The sequence below is a fragment of the Tympanuchus pallidicinctus genome, unplaced genomic scaffold, assembly GCF_026119805.1.
Source record: "Tympanuchus pallidicinctus isolate F22 unplaced genomic scaffold, pur_lepc_1.0 scaffold3, whole genome shotgun sequence".
Taxonomy (NCBI): Eukaryota; Metazoa; Chordata; class Aves; order Galliformes; family Phasianidae; genus Tympanuchus; species Tympanuchus pallidicinctus.
Window position 1 is genome coordinate 22,002,699 of NW_026294747.1, and position 24,553 is coordinate 22,027,251.

General features: G+C 38.9%; 1 protein-coding gene across 3 annotated transcripts in view; it reads left to right on the top strand.

Annotated features, from left to right (window-relative positions):
* Positions 1-1,459: 1,459 nt before the first annotated feature.
* C1QTNF4 (C1q and TNF related 4) overlaps positions 1,460-24,553 on the top strand; it is a 49,677-nt gene continuing 26,583 nt past the window's right edge. For 2 of the 3 annotated variants that reach the window (XM_052694473.1, XM_052694471.1), the window contains exons 1-2: positions 1,460-1,477; positions 11,930-12,013. The gene's annotated coding sequence lies outside the window, so the exon portion shown is untranslated. The remainder of the gene's footprint in view (positions 1,478-11,929; positions 12,014-24,553) is intronic. The other variant, XM_052694474.1, reaches the window with a different exon arrangement.

Here is a 24,553-nt window from a genome sequence, read left to right on the forward strand (position 1 = left end):
TGCAGGGGCCTACATTTTGCTCCTCAGCTGCCATGTGGCAGAACTTCCTTTAGAGACAAGAAATCAATTCACTTTCCACAGTGCCTTGCAGACTTTGCACTTTTTGAGATACTTTTAAAACTGGACATCTGTGAGATGTGAGCATCCATCAACTAATACTCACATGCTGTTATGACCTACTTGTGTTTGTTCTTCAGAGATGCTTTATGTTCACAAGTGCTGAAACACACGAGTTTTTATGTTTTTTTAACAGAAGAGAACATTTCAGCTACCAGCTTGTTTGATTATCTTCAATTCATTTATTCCCCAAAATAATTAAATAGCTGCTGTCAGCCAGGTTGATAGGAGAGCTTAACCCAAGGGCAAATGTACAGGTAACACCTCCTCATGCCATAATGTGGGCCACCCAAGGGGTTCTCAGGAAGAAAACGTGAGCATGAGGTGGCAAGCCAAGTAAATTGTGCTCAGGAGGCTGAGTCTGAATTGTAAGTCATTAATTGCATATCCTTTGCCAATACAGCGCTGAACATGTTCTTCTTTGCCTATGCCAATCAGCTGCACAAAGCTTGCTATCAACCCCTCAACTAGATCTGGAAATGTTTTTTTGCTTTGTACCATAATACTGCCATGTTTTCCTCTCCGTAGGAAAGCAGCAGCAAACAGATGACAATTACTTTTTTTGTAGAAACTCATTTACTAAGAAGCAGCAGCTACTTCTAATCTCATTTTATTTGGAACTACTCTCTTGCTGTGCCTGGTTTGATCAGCAGATTTGCAATAGCCTAACCAAGTCCATTTCAAAATACCTACCCACTCTTGAATCTTCAAAGAGTTTCTTTCTTAGCTTGAATTATTAAAGTACACCTGTGTAGTGTCTCTCAAAATATCCTTCTATTTTCCTCATAGATGGGAAAGTAGCCCTCAACACCAAACCAGCCGAGCTCATTTAATTCTGGCCCAGCACGCTCAATAGGCAGGAGAGCAGAGCTGCTTCAATCCAACGTCACTCACCAGCTACAAGGGCAGCAAGAACAGCGGCGTTATTTCAGTCGCTTTGTTGCAGGGTAGGCAATGAAAAGACACTTCCTTGCTATCTGCAGAGTGAAAATCCTGTGCACAGAAGTAATCTTCAAGCCACTCAGTAGGGCAGGGGGCAGCCAGTCGCATCTCATTTGAGGTGTTTTTCAAAGAGACCTACTTCAACACCAGCACAAAGAGGGAAAAAACAACAATGAAACTTCATCTGCAGCTGCAATGAAGTCTGCCCCTACTTTCTCTGCACATCTTTTCTGGAAGAGACTGAGAATTTTGTGAAGCAAAGGAGTGGTTTCAGAAGAGGTGAGCGCAGGAGGCTCAATGAGGCAGTGGTCTGACCCTTCCCACAGGGAGCTTGCCCTGCTGCAATTTTGTCTTTAGGACCCCACTCCCCAGCACGTCAGGTGGAGGAAATGCATTCCAACCAGAGCTGTGAGGGCAGGTGAGTGGAACTGGTTGTGTTGTTCGGAGGTTGATGCAGTGGCAGCGCAGCATAACCTAAATGAAATTGGAGAGCTGACAGGACTGTGAAGGGTCCACCATGAGGCGCTGCCATTTGGAGTTTGACATTACTTGGTCTCAGGTGGGTTCTTATCAGGGGTTGACATTATGAAGTTGCTATGCTCTTCTGAGAATGGCACCCTGCCACCCTGATCCCATCGCGTGGGATACCCTGAGTGTCCAAGAGCTTCCACAGGTGCCCTGCCTCACATTATTTTTCCCTATGGGTTGGCTTTCCTGATTTATTTGTATGTGGATTTTGTGCTGAACTGGTCACTGGAATGCAAAGGTGACACTGCTTTGCAGGAGAGGATGCCTGCTCTTTATTTCACCAAAGAAGCATGGGTTAAACTTTCAAAATCAGATCCCAGACATATTTCAGTGTCAGGCCCAGCTACAACAGAATGCTTCAGTGTTCATGCAGGGAGAGTTTTCAGCACAAAAACACGTGATAGTAATACTTGATCTCTATTTGCAATTTATGTTGGTTTTGCTTTTTAAGCTGTGTAGATATTTTCCCAGGGTGAGGAATTGCATTTTCAGACTCTGAGAGGAATGGTGTCCTTCATTTCTCATTTCTGTCCCATTTTCTATCATCCAGACACCCATAGCTATGTCACTTCACCTTTCTTCCTTCTGTCCAAACTTAGGGAGCTTCAAATTGATTTTATATTTCATTCTGCAGTGTATGTGGGTACATTACTCTATTTTCTGATATTATACAGTTTGAAATCTCATTTTTTCTACTCTTTTTTTTTTTTTTCTTCCTTCCTTTTTTTTTCCAGGGACTTACAATTCCTTTTTAAAAGAAGAGAATGAGAAATATCCCCTGCACCACTTAACTGATTTTCAGTGCAGTTTGCATTCATTGTGTATAATGTAAGGTCAACTGTTTCCTATTCCATGATGGCTGTCATCTTTACTTCTCTCTGGAGATGACAGAGAATGATTTACTAACACCTGTACAATTGCAATGTCAAATTCCAGCTCTTGAAATAAAAGGCTTAGCTCTGTGATGTACCTCAAGACATCTAGAAGTGCATACATCATCTCTACAAAATCTGCCTGAGACTGGTTCTCATCAAATCAGAATTCAGAGATCTTTATAAATACAAACTACCAGTGGCTGAAATTTTAAATAACAGATTGCTCTCCATTGTATAATATTAACCAGTCATGAACTTCCTTTATTCTAGTGGGGGACTCATCTGGTAAGTCTTGGATCTTTTTATTTTTTGGGTAATTCAGGAATAACAGAAGAGCCTTCTGCAGTTAAACATTCTTAAAGAAACTGTGTCAACTGTCAGAAAGAAAAAAAAAAAGAAAAGAGAGAGAGAATAATGGCTTGTGGGCACTAGAATGGTAATTTATGATAAATAACGTGGTATTTGGTGTCCTGAAAGTTCCTGTAAGTTGCAACAGTCCTTAGTGTAGCTGGAAGATAAGCAGCATAAAGTCTTATTGGAACAAGTTCTTGGTCAGTCAAGAATGTTATGAAAGGGTGATAGGATGATGTATGCATCCCACTACAAAATTCCTTAATTTCTGTAGGAGTAACAGTCGGGGCATCAACAGCTTGTATTAAACTCTTTCTTTCCTACTCTGCCTGTTCCTCTAAACAGTAGCTGTAGAGACTTAACATTCACAGTCAGCCTTTTTCAAGTAATGTCCTTGGAGTGAAAAATGATCTTTGGCAAGAATGTGAAAAGCCAAACACAAACTGTTGGCACTTATTATGGCTTTCCATATACTTATGCAGTTATATAGTAAGCATTTTCACTGCTGTTCCTACAGTCTGTTCCAAGAATCCAAGAATTTGCAAAATAGGCTATTGTTTCTCTTCCTTCAGTCAGGAATCTGCAGAATCAATTCCTATTCCCCATGTTCCTAATAATCCTTTGCATTCTTAATTAACAGGAGGAACGGAGGCTGATATTAAAATATTCAGGATGAACCAATGTTGTTTTCATCCCCTTCCTTAAGCTGTTTGTGTGTTAATTCATCTCCCATCAATTATTGTCTAAGCAGGAAGCAGATCTGGTATCATTGGTATTAAAAGTATGGTGGATGTCTCAAATATAATTATATATCTATATGTCATGTGCTTGGCAGGAGAAACCCAAGGGAGAGACAGGAGAAATTGAACCACTGCATATTCTGTTTGTCAGCAAATATCTTGGAGCCAGCTGGTTTCTGGACCAAACACAGAGCTCAGGAACAATTAGGGCTATTGCTGAGGGGCACGCAGGAGTACAAAATAAATGAACCCAGTGTAAAACAGACTTTATTCTGCAGTGCTTGGAAAAGCTTATCTCAATAGTGTGATGTACGAAGAGGTTTGGTGTATCTGGCAGGAGGAGATTTCCATCTTCTTTTTCCTGCATTTTTGCGTGTACATCTAGTATTTGGAGGTCTCTTGCAAAGTAAAACTCATATTCATCTTTCAGGTCTACACGGTAGTAAATCTGAATTTTGGATTGTTTTATTTCAATGATATTATTCTCTTCATCTTTCTCACTTCTCTGAGGATACCTTGACAAGGAAATGCTATGCTTGCATCAGAAGATCTCACTGCATATCTGCAGCTCTGCCTGAATATCGGTGATCCTCATCCATCCCCAGAACCCTCTGGCTTTCCTGCCTTGCAGGCTGTGATTTAATGTCAGAAATCAGCATTCTTGGAATGTTTTGGCAGCCTTGTGACTTTAGAATATAATTCAGTTTCCCATAAATACATTTATCTGTCATATTCAGAGAAAGCTCCCCTCTCCAGATTTTGCTATGATTTGTGCAGGGATTCATTGCTATGTATCAGATCTTTGTTTATTCTTTTTGGAAGCAGATATGTGTATCATATTGAACTGCCCTGTATCTTATCTGAATGATCCTTCCAAGTGGTATAAAATACCACTTCTCACTTGATTACATCTTTCTTTTACTGGATGGCTAGCTTGCATGTCAGCAGTTTCTCCCTTTCTCTGTGCTGCTGAGATAACTACTCTTTCTTCTTTTAGTAAAATGCCCACCTTAATTTCTTCCTCAAAGTGCTGACATGGTACCAGCTTCCTCTGTATATCTCTGTCTTCTTCTGACCATCATTGTGAAATTTCAGTGCAGGCTAAATAAAATCTCTGTATGTAAGTTCCAGTGTGAAATTGTCTTAATTTTGAAATTATAAAAGGAGTATGCTTCACTACATAAATTTCATACCCATCGATATCTCTTTCATGTTGTATTGATCTGTTTATCACCCTACTGAAGAAATCCATATTTCCTCCCTTATTTATATTCCACAGAGAAGTCATGTCCCTGTAGCTTTGGGGACAGCAGCACATGTATAACTTTAGCTAATGATAAACTGAAAAGTTTCTTCAGCTTGAGAACAACTGGAATTCTCACAGGCTTAGTAGGTATACTCCAGATTTCCTATCTTGAACCAGTTCTTACTAATTCCTTTTCAAAGTGGAGATCATTTCACAGCAGAAGGGATCTCAGGAAATGTACAACTGATTATTTTTAGTCTCACAACACTCAGTCCTGAATTTCTGGAAGATCCTACTGGTATGAGTATACCTGACATGGGCAAATCTTTGTATATGCTGTTTGCCAGTATGATAAACCACTCTTTCATCTATCTTCCCAATGTCAGTAACACTCCTAATACACCTTATGAAGCCTTCATTCTATGTAAAGATGTGAAATTAATTTCTTAAACATGCTTATGAATATATGGCTCAGAAGACGGATCAGATAAGCGGGGCTTAATCTTCTGGTAGACTCACATGGAAGTGAACATATATGTTCTCACCAGAAAAAAATAGTGTTTCAGCACTTCTGTCACTGGTGCACATTCCATGTGAGATTGTCACTGTTACTAAAATTAAAGACTGCAAATTCACAGACAAATCCATTTCTAGATTATTTTTCACGAGGGTATTGTTATTTTTATTTTCACAAACAAAACCATTGGAGTGCCAGGGTGCTTGCTTTCTGCTCAATCACACATAAACTTCACAAGTTACTTTGTCTCCTTAGATTCCATTATCAGAACAACACTCAGAGCAGTTTCTGCGGTCTGTGGTGCTGTCCTTGTGGTGGGAACCAACTCAGTTGCAAAGACATCAAGGCCAGCTGCAGGGCAGACAAAAAAGAAAGTGAAAAGCTGTGCTAAACCAATTAAACAGGAGGAAAAGATTTCAAATGTAATCACCTCGTCTTACCTTCAACTCTCTATTACTTTTCCTTCACAGCATGCAGAGAGCAGCCAGCAGACCTGAGAGAACAGTCTCTCAGGCTATCTCTGACATAGTTAATTTTAGATCAAACCTATATCTGCATCACCAGCCGATGCTTGTCTTTTTCTCAAGATCAGATCTGTATTTCAACACAAACAGAGATTTGATGAGCTGTTTGTCAAATCCCAAAAGTCGCAGATATTGCTGTCATTTTGGTTTACTTGGCTGGATGCGTCCATCCTACACAGCCATATTACGATCTCAAGTTCAGCATTTGCAATCTGGACTGAAACAACCTCAATAGCAACCTGAATAGATGCATATATTATTCTGAATGAAGTACAAAGCTGAGAAGTGAAATTTCTCATGTAGACACTTAATCTCACAACCTAGATACTTATAAGAAGTCAGAGAAAATTTTAAAATACATTTTACAAATTTATTTTCTTTCATCTAATACAACAAAATAGTGAGGAGCATCTGGCAGGAACTTTTGGGCAATAATTTAAAACTGTGTGTTCTGGTAGAATGTCAAGTCTTCGATCTTGTAAAATCCATAATACACAGACCAGCCTTTGGGTACTAGCTCTTACTCTATAATTTCATTGAGAAGTTAATGTGAGTATAATTTTCAGTATTTTTCAGCTGTGTTTGAGTCCTATTCAAAGTGTCTTTGCTCAATACAGAAGAATAAAAAACTGAAGTCTTAAGGAGAAGTGAACTTACTGGTCTATTTTCAGAAGGCATACCCCAAGATGAGTGAAAAACCAAATGCTGCTAATGATGAAAAGCAAATCATTTCATTTTTCCCGTGCTAGCTGATTTTTATGATGATGGCATCCCCTTAAAATAAAATAATAGCTTAATTAAGAGAGGAAATGTGTCCATAAATATGTGCATTAAAAAATTAAATGACCCCGTATCTCTGTGTGAGTAGGAGGTAGGAAGTGGAAAAATGTATATCAAGAAGTTGGTCTATTGTATGGGAACTGCTGAGTCATGGCCTGAACCTCTGATTGATCACCTGAGGTGAGCCTTGAGTCAGCCAGAGGAGCACAGCTGAAGGCAATTCACCTGTGCTACCAGAAGGGGTGGAGCCAGGTTCCACCCCTCCTGGACCTATTTAAGAGCTGGCTACCAGTGGGGAAGGATCTCTTCTGGAGATCCCCTCTTTTGGTATCTTCTGGTGAGCTCAGCTGGAGGGTAAGCTCTTCCACTTATTCTCTTTTGTGATCGTTGTTTATTTTGCCTAATTCTCTTGATTATATTGTGATTATAACATCTTGATATCTATTGATTATACAATTATATTGTGATTATAACATTTTGATTATACAGTCTATACTATTTCAATAAGTTGCTACAAGGTGGAGGAAGAGGAAGGGGAACAGCGTCTATTGTAGTGTGTGCAGTTATATTGAGCCCATTGGAGAAACAGCTGTGTGAAGCAGTTTGTTAAACCAAATGCTCACAGAGCTGAGGTTTGTGTCTTTAGTGAAAATAAATGCATTCATCTGACATGAGAGGAACGTTTGATGAGGGTGGAAAGAATGCAATGGCTTTTTAAGTAATCAGGGCTTAAGCTTACAGGAAATAAATATTGGCTTGATAGAGGTCCCTTCATATGATAGGCATTCATCAGCCTAAGTTGTGGAAAGTGAATGCTGTAAAGGAACAGAGGGTTTCTTGCTCTAACCGGAACCCCAAAAGTGATCCAGGTGCTAATGCACAGCTTCATATCAGCGTGCAAACAGAGGCTGCTGGCGTACAACTGTGCACCTAAAAGTTTTGTGTGAAATCACTTAAGGCATGGAACTGGAAATAAAACACAAGTGAAAGTAAACCTGCACCATCAACTTGCATGAGCAGTCTGATGGGGAGAATAGAGAGCAGTGTGCAGGAGAAGAAATCCTGGGAAACAAATGGGACGGTTCTAGAGGTGGAGAGAAAACAATCTGCCCACACAGCATGCAAAGCTTTTAAGCACTGACTGCTTGATCTTCCCTACACTCCTATAAATTTAATAGGAAAACACATGTTTAGAATACACTGAGAGGCTGTGGACCCAGACTAGACAACAGCTGAGTCGCAGGCCCAGATATAGTACTTAGCGTCCCTGTTAGATTTCTAAACATAAATCCCAATGATTTCAAGACTATCCCATTTAGACTGAAGCTGGCTGCAGTTTGAAAGCTCTCAAATTTGTTTTTGTGTTGGTTTTTTTTCTTCCAGTTATCTACAGTGTAAGTACGAGGCAAGAAGTGTCACAGCATGCCTCCCTGTATCAGAGATGTGAAACTGCTCATGAGCTATATTTAGTCTGAATAGCCTTGAATACACAACATGCACAGACACAAAAACCCCCTTTACTGACCTGAGATCTCTCAGATGCCCTATGACACTCTCTTGCCCTGATATACACATCAGCTCTTTGGCGCACTTTGCTGCCCTTGTGTAGCTATGAAGGCAATTTGCAGAAAAGTATCTTCTGCAGACCATGTTCATGTTCTGCTGCTCTCCTCTGTCTGCCCACCACAGACAATGACTAAAGTGTCTCAGGAGTTTTAAAAGGACAGAAAAGGTATCTCCAGTATGCCCCACAGGTGAAAAAGAGGCTGTCTCTGAAGTAGAGAGTAGAATTTTTGAGCTGCTGCCCCTCTGCATACTCCCTGCAAGGTAGGGAGGACTTGCTCTCTGCTAAAGGTAGAGAAACAACCATGTGGTTTGTGTCTCACAGCATCAAAACAGCACATAAGACTCTTAAGAAAGGGAACTAATGTTTTCTGGATCCTCACTGCTGCCTGGGGTTTGAGAAGGATGTCTCATGTCTTCTGAATTCAGAGCAAGACACAGCATAGAGAACATTTAAGCAAATACCTCCCACATCCCTATAATTATTCTTGGCCATTCCTTCAGCTGCTCTCAGGGAATCCAGATTGGGTCTCAACTTGACATGCATGGCTTCACCTGCCTACCCTGCTCTCCCTCCCTCTCTGCTCTGTCCATCAGAATGGCAAGGGCTCTCCACGTGTCCAATCTTCTTCAGCCTTTGCTGAATGCAACTTTACCCTGATCTGCAGAGACCTCCTGCAACAGTATGAAAAAATTTGGTCTCCAAGACCTGTTTAACTTTTGGCCTCTGCCAGGAGCTGATACGCAACTAATTAATACCAATTTTGATGATAGATTTCAATTCAGAAATTGGGCGGTCACCTGTCAGAGCACTGAGGTGTGAAAATGTAACAAAAAATTCTCAGTCCTTTTTCTCTGAACATTTGACTGTAAATACGGCCTTTGCAGTCTCCTTGAGGAAGGTGGGCTGATTTGCCACAGTCTGTAATTATTGCTAAAGGAAGAGCAGACAGCTTTGTGAAACCTCTAAACGTTAAGGGAATAATTTAAATTACCAACAGATTCAGTTACACTCTGGCATATGAACTTGAAAACAAAAAACTTTCTGTAATATACAGTCATTATCTTCCTCTGATGGCAATGTTAAATTGTGCACAATGGCAAGGAAAGCAAGGATCCCAAACCTACCAACTGCTGTGATAAGAGGGAAAATCCTGAAGTGAACAGGACTGCAGCAGGGCTGTGACATTTTAATGATAGTTTAGAAATACAAAAATGTCTGAAGTGGAGATAGTCAGTCTTCTATCCGTTCTCTTTCTGTGTGAATAGCAGTCCTGATGGAAGCATAAGGCAAAATACCACTTTTGAGATCTGCCATCAGTTCTACTCCACTGTATGATGTTGTTCTTGACTGTCTCTCAGGCCATTCTCTCCTCTTCCATGAGATTATATCTTTTCTTTCTAAAGCTAATAATGCTAATAGTCCATTGAGGCTCTAATAACTTATTATACGAGATTTAAACAAAATGCCCAATTCCCTCCCTTCCCCTGAAAAGCTTGGATGAGTGACCATGGTTCTAAACATTGACCTTTTGCTCCTCTTCACCTAGATGTTACAGCTTCTTTATTGCATATGAATGAGAACAGGTACCTTCCTACACCACAGAAATGGAAATGAAACACATTCCTGTCTTCAGCAGTTGAACAACTAAATAAGCAAACAAGTAGTGGGATCCTCTTAGAAAACAACGAGTTCCAGGATTCTTCATCTTGTAATGAGGATCTAGCAGACTTAGAAACATAGAATCACAGAACGATTTGGGTTGCAAGGGACCTTTAAGATCATCTAGTTCTAACCCCCTCCTATAGGCAGGGAAATCTCCCTCTAGACCAAGTTTCTCAAAGTCCCATCCAGCCTGGCTTTGAATGCTTCCAGGGAGGGGGCATTTACAGCCTCACAACCAGTTCCAGTGTCTCACCACCTTTACAGTAAAGAATTTCTTCCTAATATGTAGTCTAAACCTACCCTCTTCCAGTTTAAAACCACTTCTCCTTGTCCTCTTGCTACCTGCCCTTATAAAAAGTCCTCTCCAGCCTTCCTGTAGATCCTCTTCAGCTGCTGGAAGGCTGCTCTGCTCAGAGCCTTCTCTTCTCCAGGCTCAAGAGCCCCAGCTGAGTACTGCTCTGGTGTACACATAGTCAGAAGGTATGATTGAGAGGGATTGCTTATCTACAAGGATGTGTACACATTGTCAAGGAATCTGTTTTAGAATTTTGTACTTAAAGGAACAAATTATTTCTTTTGAATTCCTCATTCATGTTAAACCAGATTTGTCAGTTAGGCTTGCATTGGCAAATTTACAGTAACAGGTAAATCAATCCCCTCCCTTTGATAGTGTTCACACTAAATAGGGGTGGTGATAGCTCTTCCTTTTAGCCAGAAGTTGATGTGAGTCACACCTGAGATAATTGATAACCCTGGTGGTGATAGTAGCCAGGTAGCCAGAAATAATGGCTTTACAGGAGTCCCATATTCAGTTAAGGTAACATTCACATTAATCCTTGCTTGATTCCACATTTAATCATCTGTTCTCTGATATCTTAAATCAGCACAGTCCTGTTCCTTCAGCCTCTAAGGACAGACGGCATGTTCAGATACCGATGGGGCCTGTAAGTGCTGGGCCATGTTCCTGCATCAAAGGATCTCTCCTACCATGGAAATTCAGTCATAAAGCCCCTGGCTTCTGCAAATACAAGTTGAGATTTTGGCCTTTGGACAAACAGTGCACACAGTCAAACACTCGCTTGTCTCCTCTTGGTAGTAGAGATGGGCTGAGCATAGTGCACAGTCCCTGGACTGCCAGCTGGACTGTACTATATTCACAGAATAAATCTCTACTGGATCCCTGTAGGTTGCAAGACTAATTCTGAAAATAGATCATTATGTTCCTCATAGTTATAAGTTTGCTTATCACTTTTTAAAACTTGCACACACTTCATCTTATCTCCCCTATAGAAATCAATGAAATCTTGAGAACACTCTATAATGTTTCAGTTGATGTTCAAAGGCTTGAAAATAACATTAAATATTTTATTAGGAATCTGGACTGATGGCCAGAAAGTAAAATATTTTATTTTTTATTAAGCTTTAAAGTGGGGATTCACTTAGTGTTTTTCAGACTTTGAAACTGAATATTTGGAACTGTGCTTGCCAAACTATAATCAGTTCTGATATGTTTTTTATTTCTCTTTTTTATGCTTTATGTGTCTCTCTTCTGCTGTTTCTAGTATGACTAATGGAATCAAATGCAAGTAACATGGAAGTAAATACTTCATATGTCATCACACCAAAACTTTAAGTGTAGTTTAAGTTAAGTAATTTATTACTCTTATCCTGTAAATCTCAGCACTCATCAAAAAATCTGTAATATCAACACAATTTTGAAAGATTAATCTTTTAATAATCCAAGTTACATTAGAAAGAAATAAACCTTACAACAAGAGAAATATTATGAACATTAAGAATGTCCAAAAACATTAAAAGGTTGCTGTAAAATTATTTTGAATTAAACATGAGAATCTCAACGAAGATAAATGTGATCAACTTTCCTTTTGCAAAAACGGCAGTGACATTTCTTTATTGGCTCCTGCCATCTACTGTGTGGTATCAGAAATGCAGCAGAGAGATGTGAAAACCATGCGAAATCTACTTGATAGCAGTTCAACATAGAAATAGTTCCTATTTCATAACACTTCCAAGCTTAAATACCTTGCACTAAATGTGTAATCCATCTCTGTAATTTCAGGGGACAGTTTTGCTGTGTCTCATCCATCCCGTGTGTCAGTTAATCTGAAATCATGATGTGAAGCCGTGTGAAAGCTGAGAAAAGGTAGGAAACTGTGCAGTATGAGGCTGCACAAGTCTGGGGGAGAACAGTAATCTCAATATGTGCTTGAAGCAAAGAACTTTTCAAACTGCCTGCATCCAATCTGTTTGCCACTGTGAGTTAGCAGTGTAGTCTGGACCAATTTGTCTGGAGGGCAGAACTTGGAGAACCTTTGATGTAGCCAGGCTGGTTCGAGCTATGTTTCTTCTTTCAGATTTGGAGTCAGAGCACGTAGTAGAAAAGAAGCCCACTTTTTTTTTTTTTTTTTTGCTCACCAAGTTAATAGTTTGATTTCAGAGATCTTGTTCTAAGCAATCTCTCATGCTGCATACTGTCTGCCTCAGAAATGCATCAACTGTTCAGAGAAGCACCTTTAACATCAGTTAACTTTATATTATTATTCAGAAAACCATTGTCCCTGTTAATTCTGTTTTTAGGGAAAAAGGAAACATCTGTGTGCTGTTTGGAACAACACTATCAAAAGAAATGGTGTTCTCCCTGAGCATCAAGGGAGATTACTTTAATTTTTTTTTTCAATCTAACTGATAATTATCCAGTCAAATTCCCTGCCCCTCAGCACTTTTTCATATTCCTGTAAGCAGCCTTTCTAGAACTGTCCTTACGTGACAGCAGTGACAGCCACTCACCCCCAACTGCCCTTAACTGATAATCATTGTGAAAGACAGAGGTTTCCAAGGCTAATTAACTGATTACCACCACTCAGACGAACAAGCAGAAGGATGCAACAGGACCTCTGTTGCCTGTATGCAATGTGCTGATGAAAGGACATCTGCTTCCAGAGAAATATCCAGTATGAACAAGGTGTCTCCTGTGCTAATCAGGTGACTTGTTGTCTGCCATGGCAGATTTGTTAATGGGCTTAATGATATCACCTAGTAGCATGAGCCATTTAGCTGTAGTTGCCTTCTCTGAGAAAGTGCTGCAAGTCTTTGGATGAAAATTCCAAATATTTATAGTGACTATGTTCCTTTGCCTACTGATTCAGTTAGAAAGAGCTACAATCTGGACACAACTATAGCTTCAGTTTGTTAAGACTGAGATTAGACTGTTGAAGGCTTCCGGCTTAAGGCTTCTGGCCAAATTACACTTCTACAGAGAATAAAAAAGGATTTAATTGGTCATCAAGTCTTTGCTATTACATAAAGCTTGGTCAGAAAATCCTATGAATAAATTCCTGAAACTCTCTCAAGAAATCAGAATTTCTTAATGCCTCCTGATTTCCTTTTTTTTTTTTTTAATTCCCTTTGCCATGAAATGGTACTTCAGAATAAATTTTAAATAATTTTTTTAATAGCTCACTTTTTATAGCTAAGGAAGTTTCTAAATGAGAAATCCAATTGTGAATTATTTCTAACATCCAAATTTGCAAGGCCATCTCCAAATTAAAATTCGTTAGATGAAATTCTAATTATATGACCCCTTTAAGTAGTATTCCTAAAATGTCAGCATTTCAAGTTTTTAATCAAACTGTAAGCATTGCAAATTCTGTAAGTGCATGAAATTAATAGCAATTCAAGGGCCATTGGTGGAGTTAGTAACTAGGGTTTATATGACTGGAAACTGGTCACTACTTTGAAAATCAATTTAAAACCCACTACCATGATAAAAATGGACTATAACTCAGAACTTAGATACTGCTTGCTTGGATTCACTGTATGAAATTTGAACAAGAACAACTTGAAAATGGTATGCATGTATTAGCATTGCAATGGTGTGCCATTGCATACATCTGCCAGTATGAGTGCACAGCTGACCTCTAATGACAGGAACATGTTAGATCAGGTCAAGTCTCACAAATTTGCAACTCCTTTACCCAAGAAACTTGAGAACTGAAAAGAAGAAAAAAAAAACAGTTGTTTGGTTTTTTTTGTTGAGATACTAAAGCAAGTTCTCATTACCTGTCCTGATGTTCAACTGGTGATCTTTGGGTTTGTTTTGTGAATTCTAGTTTTTGAATGTCATTAAAGGCCCTCTATTAAGCATGAAACAGCTTTGCATTTTTATTCTTTCTTCTGCAACAAAGGACTTTAAAATGTAAGGGAAGACTGAAGAAAAGCCCTTGGCTTGCTGCCATTTTAGCAAAGAAGTTGTTCTGCTAGCAGCAAAAATAATGGACCCCTGTGACCTACAGAATTGTGTCCCCAGATTTTTTTTTTTCCTTTCTTTCACTCCCTGAGTACACCTAGATTGGTCCCTAGTTTTCTGATTGCTTCACAGTTTGAGAGACAGCCTGACTTATTGAGTTAGTAGTTAGTGCTTGTGCTGCCTCTGCTCAGTAGCTTCAGGCTGACTCCCTTGCATGCCAACGCCTCTGAGATGGACAAGGAGCTGCCTTTTTCCTCACCACAAAATTACGTTTCTTGCATTAGAAAACCAGATCAAGGAGTCCAGAACATTCACTAATTTGGAGGCTTCTACCTGAACTACACCATGGTGGAATTTGCTGCCTTGGTGCCAAATAGAGAAACCTAACTGGGTACTCTGTTGCCTCCCTATCTGATTACTTCCAGGGAAGCTCACCATGCTGCTTCAAATTGAGGATGTGTTGCTGAGGAATTCCTTTTTTCTGGCTTTTATAAGATGTAGCTTTGGAAATGGACTACATGGACTAGTATTTGCACAAAGCAGGATCTCTCCCTCAACGTCAGTGCAATTATAAAATAAAACGGAAGAAAGCAGATCCATCAGTTGAATAATTCTGTCGAGAAACTTCCTTTTCTTGTACAGCACAGTGTGTGTCATCTGGCCACATACTTTGACAAGGAATGTTAATTGAAGAGACATTTTAGTATGTGGGAGTGACTGCAACAATTTTGTGTCTGCACAGGGTAGAAAGAAGGCACAGATTATGAACGTTTGTGAGAATCTTAGCCTTTTAATTACAGTACTATGACATATTAACATCTGACATGTTTCTCCAATTTCCTTATGTTTTATTATGACTGAAAGTTTAACTCCAGGATCTCTGCCAGGTAGTGCTGAACAGGTCATACAGCATCTACTTTAGGTGTGGGAGGAATTTGGAGTTTATAATTTCAGCCTGCAACTCTTCATCCACAGTTTTTCATCCTGCAACATTAATGGATGATTCTCATTTACAACTTTGGAAAGATGAATTTAAATGTAAGACTCTCCCTCACTTTTTAGGAACCTGAATCCAGTGCTCATTTTAGACTTCTGTGTTAAAGAGATGTTACTCAGACTTTATTGCAAGGAAGCAGTATACGTGTAGGTGCTGGAACAATAAGCTTTTGTATATCGGCTGCTCAAGGGTAACTGAACTTTCTTTGAGAGTAGCTGTGAGGATATTTGAGATCATTTACCCTAAACTGACTTGTGTAAATATGGACAGAGAGAGACTTGCAAATATTAAAGATATGAAATATTTTTTCCTAAACCAATACTGCAAATGAATTTAGTGATTCAGAGCTGACCTACTTATGAGTATATACCATAATTTTCCTTTGATAGAGCTCATATTTGCATAAACCTCTTGCTCAGAACTTTTGATATCTTTCCCTTTTAAACCTTTCCAGTGTTTTATGAATTTTGTATGTAACTTATCACAGATATCAGTCAGTCTCTGATGAGGCTCCTATTCTCCATAGGCTTATAAAGCACCATCAGACTTATAATGCTACAACTGTACACCTCTGTGGTGATACCAAATTCCTTCACTGAAAGAAGCACTCACATAGAGAATCTTTCAGGGGGTATTGTCCATATATTTTGTAAGCTTCCTGTTTTATTGCACAAGATTTGACTCCTGACGTGTTTTCCCTCAATATACTCATTTCTGGTACATATTTATATGCTTATTTATTAAAGAGAAAATACCTCTTCACATGCAGAGAACTTACTGATTTCCTCTTCACTAACCAGAGTGAGGAAGCAGGGGCAAAAGTAAAGGAGAATTGGTATTACAGACCCATTTTGCAGATGAAACATGACAGCCTATGATTTAAGCAGAAGGCCTTTGAAAGCCTGACATAGCAATGAGAATCAAGTTTTTGTTGCCCAGAATAAGTTTATGTGGAGGACTGAGTCATATTTTAAGAGGTTAATAGCTTTGACTTCAAAGGCCCTTTGTACCAGAAGCTCTGCCTTCAGCTCCATTCTCAACATTTTTTTTTCTTCTCAAAGCAAAAGAAATTACATACCCATTATACATCCCTTTTGCATTTCAGCATATGCCAGGGGCAAACATGAGAGTTTCTTTCTGCATCTGATGACTCATAAGGTCGCTTCTTTGACCAGTCAGCCTTTGGCTTAACACACTCAAGAATCAAGCCAAGCAGTAACTTCCTGGTTCTACACCCAATTTTTTTCCTCTAACAAGGAGGTTTTTCAGTTGCCACAGAAGTTCTCCCATAAACAGTTTAAACTTTAAACAAGTATGTGAATAGTGCCTCTAGATGTCCACAATCACCCCCATTACTCTTCTTTAAAGAATGAAAGGCATTTGGTTTTTATGTTCTAAAGAACTATGGCACACAGACAAAGTGATCATCAGTCTATTGCCGAAATCTAAAAGATGGGCTGCTTCTGACCATCATGGTTTTGTGACTCATTGGCCAGAGAATGTTGTTTGGCTCATCAGTGTGCACTTTTGCCAGAAGGATGCCAATCTGTTGAAGCTGATTCCACTTTTGGACAGAAGAGGCCAACACTATTGCTCTGCAAGCATAGCGTTGCGTGTGTTTCATTGTGTGTCATCAACAAGGTATCAAATGCTATAGTGAGCTTAACTAACAAATTTTTACAAGATCTTTTAGTCAGATAATCACTGTGGCACCACACATTACATATGTTAGTTTCCTGAAATTTCCACGAGGTAAAAGAGGAAAAGTTACCTTATCAGAATCTGAAGTTCTGTTCCTTGAAGCACACATCCATGAAATGAATGCAGCTCTGCAATATGAGAAAAAAGCAGATGAATCCATTCACTAATTCTCTTTTTAGTTTGTACTAAACTAGTCTTAGTTTGGGGATGGCTATCAGGATTGGAAGCTGTTAGTTTTGGAAAACAGTGAAGGGCCAAGATGTGGAGTGTTTTTTCTTGCTCCCTCTCATCTATTTTTCACTTTCTTTATTCATGAAATGCAATGCTGTACCACTGATGAGCTGAACTTTTCTATGAAATTGAATGAGAAAAACAACCAAAAAAGCAGCTGTAAGTAATACCTCTTTTTCCAACAGAGGATTACACTTCACTGAATTGGATATTGAGTCAGAATCCTAACAGATTGTGCAAAACCCACCAGAAGTCTATCTGCACCTTTGACAAAAGATGCCTCTGAAAACTCTTTCTTAAAGGACATTTCTCTTAGAAAGAAGAATAAAAGGGCTGGGAGAGAATTTGCAAAGAAGAAATAGAAGGATGCAGTGTGGGTCCTCAGTGTTATTCTTTATTTTTTATTAAACTTCATTTTGAAACCAAACTGAAAATTGGCAAAGCTTCCAGGAAAATTTAGCAAAGAAACAGCTTGCAGTAATCTAGCAACGAGGGTTACTATGGCAATAGCAGTACACTGTGAGATTTAGTAGATGCAATTTTCCATGATTCACAGTATATTTTTAGCTATTTTTCTTTTTGTTCTGTCATGCAAATTGCCTTTCTAAAGAAAGGGAAGGACAGAATATCTGGATCTTGCCCTCAGAAAAGATAGAGAGGTGTCAGTTTGTGCTTAAGGGAAGTCTTTGTGCACTAGCTTCAATTGATCAAGTCTCCTAAAGAAATCTTGAGTCTCTGTTCCCCTTTCATCTTGTCTTGAGTCTTTAACACCACTGCTTGTTCCTTGCTTCTAGGAATCCTTCCATCCTTTGTTCCCCTTAATTTCTTTCTCTAATTTGTGCCCATTTCACAATCCAAACCCTTCTTTGGAGTTTCCTTCTTTTCCAGCTATTCTCCAGCATAATTCTTTTCCATACCACTCTTTTCTTTGTGGCATTGTTTGAGCCCAGACATTCAAAAATCTAACCCGTGTCTTCTGACCTCCCTCCCTCTGTGCAGTCCTCTCTTTGGTCTCTCTGTGGCTTGCTCATAGCCTGAGCTGATAAAGACTTTAATGTTCTACTACTCTCAATCACACTAATTCTATCACTCTCCTAGCCATTTTTAGGGCTCTGACATGCAAGCTGTTATTCTCTGTTTTCCCTCGTATATCTCAAAGAACTGCCCTTCTATTCTTTGACCACATGCCATACCTTGTCGTTTGGGTCCTCTTCCATCACAACTAGAGTCTCTGCTCCTGGGATACACACACTCAGAGTCATTCAAAATATGGATTGCTTCATTTTTTTAAATTTTATTATTATTATTATATTTTATTGGTTTTTATTTGCTTTCTCGACTGCTAATCTCTTCCTCCTCTGCTATGCCAGGTTCTACTTTGGTTCCTCAACTGCATGAACTAAAAAGTTAACTAAGTGCCTTTACTCTGTGTTGGTGCTCTTGATCATCCCCTTCACTTTACCACTGTCTCCAATTTCTGTTATTGTATTCCAGAAGTGTACAAGCACTGTGTTACATTGGCTTTAATATATGATAGATGGCTCATGAAAGAAGTAAAAATAGCTCCTTTTATCTCCCATTTGTAATTCACCTCTGCCTCTTTATGTGTAACGGTGGCATCTTAGTACTGGTTAAGCAACCAGGAAACTGCACAGAATCACAAGCAATCATCAGAACACGCTCATGCTATTATTCTTTGACCATCCTTACTCTTCTTCTTTGTTGTTGAATTCACTGCAGTATTGTCACTAATTAGGCTCAAAATGTCTGCCTGTTACACTCTTATGTACACAGTTCAAAAGAAATGAGGCTCTGTGAAGCCTCTCTAAACTTTGGAAGGAGTGGAAAAAATGCTGAAAAGAAGCAGTTCTTTAAGTCAGTCAGGGCTGAAGAATCTAATGAGGTTCTCTGGAAGGCTTAATAAAAGACCTGAACTTGGATACCCACCGTTCACAACTCCTACTGGTTTTAGTACTAGCTGCAGATATCAGCATACGTAAATGCAAATAAGCAATACAAAATAAGAACTAAATCCTAAAAAAAAATTAAAGATAAAAAATTACAGAAAGGTCATTTTATCAAAGCATAATATAATTTCATAGTCAATCTTCCTGCTACAAGATACAGGAAAAAGCTGACTGTTTATGTGCATTCATAAGCATTTAGACACAGCTGATCAGTAGCTGGGGCTGTGGTGCAGTGTTACATAATGCAAGTTTATGACTTTGTAAGATGATGTTTTCCTTTCCAGCATTTCTGGATTTGTTTGTTGATTTTTTTTTCCCTATGATAAGAAAGTAAAGTATTTCAAATAAGTACTCTGTACATTTTTTACACCACATGGGGCATGTTAAATGCACTAATGGTATAAATACAACAATATGATGATTCTTCTGTCACAGAGGACATTAGACAAAGATGTCCTAATCTTTTCTGTGATAACATTCCTATATTGCTCAGATTAAGCTTTTCTCCTCTGAATCATCATAAAGCATGGAGGTATTTCTCAGGATAGTTGATGGGTGCAAAACCCAAGGAATGAGATTTCCTCTCACAAGATTCAGCAGTACTGGGGCTCCATCATCTCCTCTGTAGTGCCATCACTCTCTCTTGTTGCAGCCCACTTAGCTGGGCAGAGGCTCTGCTGTGCTCTGGAGTGGCAGGTGGCACTGCAGGACAGGAGCTCTCATCAAGTTCCCAGCATGACTGTGAGCAACCATTTACAGCTAAGAGTCTCAAGACTTCTAGTTCCCACTGGGCCGTGTGATTTTCTGACACTACCTGATCTCCTTTGTCCTTTTTGGTGGCTGGCAGTGCTGTTTGCTGACTGTAAATTGTTTTCCTCAGGTTTTCTTCTTAAAGGTACTCAAAGACCTTTGGTTATTATTGCAGGAGTTTACAAATAATCATTAATTATATTGCTATTGTTCCACATCTAAAGTAATTAAATACCTGTAAGTAAACATTGTATTTCCAATTAAATGCCCATATTATATTTTCAGAAATGTCTCCTGTGCCCACAACTATCACATAGCATTTTCCACTACTAGAAACTAGGATTTCTCAGGTTGAAATCTCTTTTACAGTCTTTACTACACTTTTTACCACAGATGCATCAACATTCACAAAAAGCAAACTAATATAATATGTTTTTGGTGTTGTTTTTTTTTTAAGTGTTTGAAATCTTCTGCATGTTCTGGGTGTTTGCTAAATAAATACAGTATTGCTATATGTTGTATTTAGTATTCCAGTTTCCAAAATGTATTCCCTGCACTGTCCAGTAGATGATGCTAATGCATTAGAAACTATTCTTTAAGTTTAGTCTAAGGAAAGCTGTGTTTCTCAAATGCATATTATCGGCACATCTAAATTGCTCTCTTTTATTCCAGTATTTTCTAGCGTGTGCAATTTATAGTTTCAGAAGGTGTTGGTTTTTTGCTGCAGTTTTGTTACTTCCTTTGTGTTCCTATGTATCAATCTTCCATAACTCTCTGATGCTCCAGTCAGTCTGACATGAGTTTGGCCAGTTTCAGAAGTCCCTTGGGTATGTTTGCCATCTATTCACTCATGATTTGTGATGTATGGCATGAGGCTTTTTGCTATGTCAACATTTCTTCCTGTTTCCTGTCTGCAGTATGTGAAACTGCACTAAAAGGACAAAAGCAAAAAGGTGAAATGAGTTTCCACAAATCTTCCAGGATACTCAGCTGTTCTAATCTCTTTCCCTAGCATAAGCGTACCTTAATTATAGACTTCAGGAAGAAGCATTATAATTCTCCTTTGCAATTGATTCTGATTTTCTTACACTGAGAGACTTGCTGCTAATTTCACACGAAGCTTTCTTCATGATCCTGAAATTACTTGCAGAATGAGCATGCTCCCAATCATACATATCAGAGCCCAAGATTTTTCAGAGAGAGTGTGTCTGTATGGCATTTACAGACACTATTTACATTTTGCTACTGAAGAAAAAGCAGGTAATAAAAAATGTTTGCCGAGATGAAGGCATTAATAACTTGAGATCTTTCTGCCTGCTTCAGTCTCAACCTCATCCTCTGAAGTGGTGGAATTCCTACCAGACTCTTCCAGAGGCTAGATAGCTGGTTAACATTCCTCCTAAGCTGGCAAACTAGCACTTGTGGTCCTTCCAGCTGTTGGATCCTGTCATAGCTCTTACCTGCTTGCTTAATAGACTCACCACCAGAAGGACACAAGGCAAGAGAACCAAATCTTCTAAGGAAGAAAGAAAGAGGGAACTGAGCTACCACTCTTTGATCTTTCTTTCTTTTTTTTATTATTTTTTATTTTTAACTTTACTCCCTTGGAAAGAGTACGAGCACCTGAGAAGATGGAGAAAGAACTTTCTTGTTTCTCGCAGCAAGCAGATCCGATGTCTGTCCTTGCTAGACTGTGAAGCTAACTAGACCATTTGACTTTTCTTACACCTTTTCACCCAAGAAGGATTAGTTGTATGAGAAAGTTCAGGCTTCTCAGGTCACTCTTCAACAGGCTCAAAGATGGGCAAAAACCATTACGGGTAATTGCATTGCAAGAGTTGGCAGCACAGATGAGATCTAAGAATAGGCCACCCAACCAGCAGCTAGGGCATGAAGCTGGTTTAGAAAATGCATGATTCAAGGTGTAGGTGTTAGAGCTTATGTGCCTTAATCTAACACCTGGGCAAAAAATTCCAGAACGTATGAGTAAACCAGGAAGAAACACTTCAGCAGAAGCATATCTAATTGTGCAAGGCATACAGGCAGATGTGCATGACTGGTTGTTGTGTGGTCATTCAAGCAAAGAAAGAAAGAATGGGCAAATTGTTTGAATAAAGAATACAAAGCAGTCATCTTTTACTATTTCCCTGGCACAAATCAACAACAAATATGCATTTGTCACCATGTTCAAGGAGAAAGAGATAGTGACAGAGAGAAAGAAAAGAGACAGAAAGAGAAAGCACAACGCTACAGCCAACAGTATGTCCTATCCCTTGGATTGGAACCAACTGCCTGGCCAGTGGTCTGCCTCAGACTTGCTTTTGTGATGTGTGCCCCTTTGGATGTAAGCTTCATACAGTATCAGAAGACACTGTATCAAAGTGTTAGAGAGAAATCATTTGAGTACAAAATAATAATACGTATGTGTAGGTACTGATTCATCTCTAACTATCCAGGTAAGGTTCTAACATGGAAAATGGCCAAATCAGCAGTCCAATTAAAAATATCTGCTTTTTTTCCACAGAGTCCTGTTATATTTGAGATCTGGAGGGCAAAGCAGAATTACCTGACTTGTTCTGCACAGTAATTGTTTCTGTGAAGGAATAAAAAGCGAAAATTTCATAGAAATTTAAAAGAAAGGGCAATGATTGAGAAAACATAGACTTTAGAGAGAGATTGCTTTCAGCCCTGGCAGGCAAAAGAGCCATTGAACAGGAGAAAGAAGTACTGAAGAACTGGATCAGTTTTGTTTTATCTTGAACTTTGATGCGCCCTGGAGAGGGGCAGACTTTTTGTGTAATTGACAGGAATTTTAACACGCTGGTACAGCTGGGTGATGAGAAAGAAGCTGCTGGTCGCTGTAGCTTAACTTGATAGAATTTGTCAGGAATGGCTTTGCTTGCTGTGATGAGTAAGCACGGGAGACATTTCATTGCTACTGTGAGGCTGTTTTTAATTCACTGTAGACATTTGGGTTAGGAAGCTGAGCTTTATGGGCCATTGTGTTTAAGTAATTTGAAACAATAGTTTGGGTTATTTTAGGGAAAGCTGGGTTTCCATTATGTTGGTAATCAGGAAGAAACGTTTAAGTCAGCTTTAGCTGGACTAATTTGCTTAGTTTTGCCTTTGAGTTTCAATGTATACACTGAGGTTGGTATTTTTTAGTTTAATATAACAGATTCACCTCAAAATGGTTTTTAAGTCATAGAAGCATGGATTTGGGTGTGGAAAGCCTTTATATACAGTAAAGATACAATCAAAGAAGATAAATAGTGGTAAATTAAATAAATTTCTGGAAGATTAACAGTGGCACAGACATTCAAGAGGCATCATCTAGAATTGCCGTAATGGAAAAAACATTTCTCTCAAGGTATTACCGATTTCTTTAAGAGAAACTGAATTTTTGTTGAGAAAAACTCATGCAGTAAATGCCCAGGGCATGTATTGTTAAGCATTTAGATGCTGAAGGAATACTGAGTTCTTTGTCGTAGCAAGGTGTGCACACTGAAAGTATGCACACTATAATTTCTACCACTTCTTTGTATGTGATCTCCACAATAAATTACATAGAAAATTGTATAGCTAACAATCTGAGACTGCATGATTCACATGTGAGATTTCAGTGGGTTGGAGCATACTGGGTAAGGAAAGAAACATTAAAATATGAAGGGCTAGATTTTTAGAATTGTGAATGTTCTAAGCAGCCTTATACAAGTAAAATACAATTTCCAACAGTATTAGAAACTGCCAAATAGGAGCAATCTGATCAGCTTCCTTTTTCTACAGAGAATAAAATTTAAAACACTGTTCTCCTTTTGTGGGCAAGGGGAAGGGGCAGGGGCAGAATTGCAAAGAAAGTAGGTCATGATGACAGCTTCTGTCCAGTTAGGCAGGATATTTGGAAGAAAATGGAATACAGTTTGTACTTCAGTATTTTTGCTTCAATGAGCAACAAGAAAAGAAAGTTTTTCATAAATTATAATGAATGGAATGTGTGTTAAGTTCATCCTATGCTTTCAATTAGAGATCTGAAAATCAGGAAAGTGTTTTGATTCAAATTCTGAAGCCCTTTGTTTGAGGACAAAGGAACTGGCACATAAAAAAGACAAAAGTACTCTTTTTTGCCTCTTGAGTTAAGTAAGTAGAACTTAGTGCTGGTAGCCATTGTATAGGAAAACTGGCAGTGTTAGTTAATGGAAAAACATGAAAAAATAGGGGCATTGGAGCAGTTCATAAAACTAACAAGAATTATATTTTGGAAGGAAAGCTTCTTTTTGAGTGATAAAAATGACTTGGAGCCATCTTTCATAGCGCCTAAGTCTCAAGAATGAGAGAGGAGGTGGTTCCCAGATGCAGGAGATGTCTTTGAGCAACATGCTGTTTGTTTTTTCATGGCAAAGGTGCAGATGCAGTAAAGAGAGAAGAATTTGGCAACATGGAACTTCTTTGATCTCGTTCTTTTTTCAAAGTTTGCAGGACATTCCTCAGTATGGCCAAGCAATGTATGCAGTTCCATGATGTAACGCTTACCAAAAGCAATGCGATACAAATTCACAGTACCAGCTGATTCCAGCTGATGATAATCTCCAGCAGTTATATGGCATGTGTCTATTAGCTCAATGTACTTAGAACTGTAGGTGCATTTTTAACACAGTCATACTCTGTGAAGATGATTTTGAAGAAAGACTGTTGGTTTTTCTTCAGTGTTTTGTCAGGATGCATAGAACCATTTTACTGAGGCTGTTTTTCAGTTTCACTGAAGCAATGTATTACAAAGTCTTGCAGTTGGAA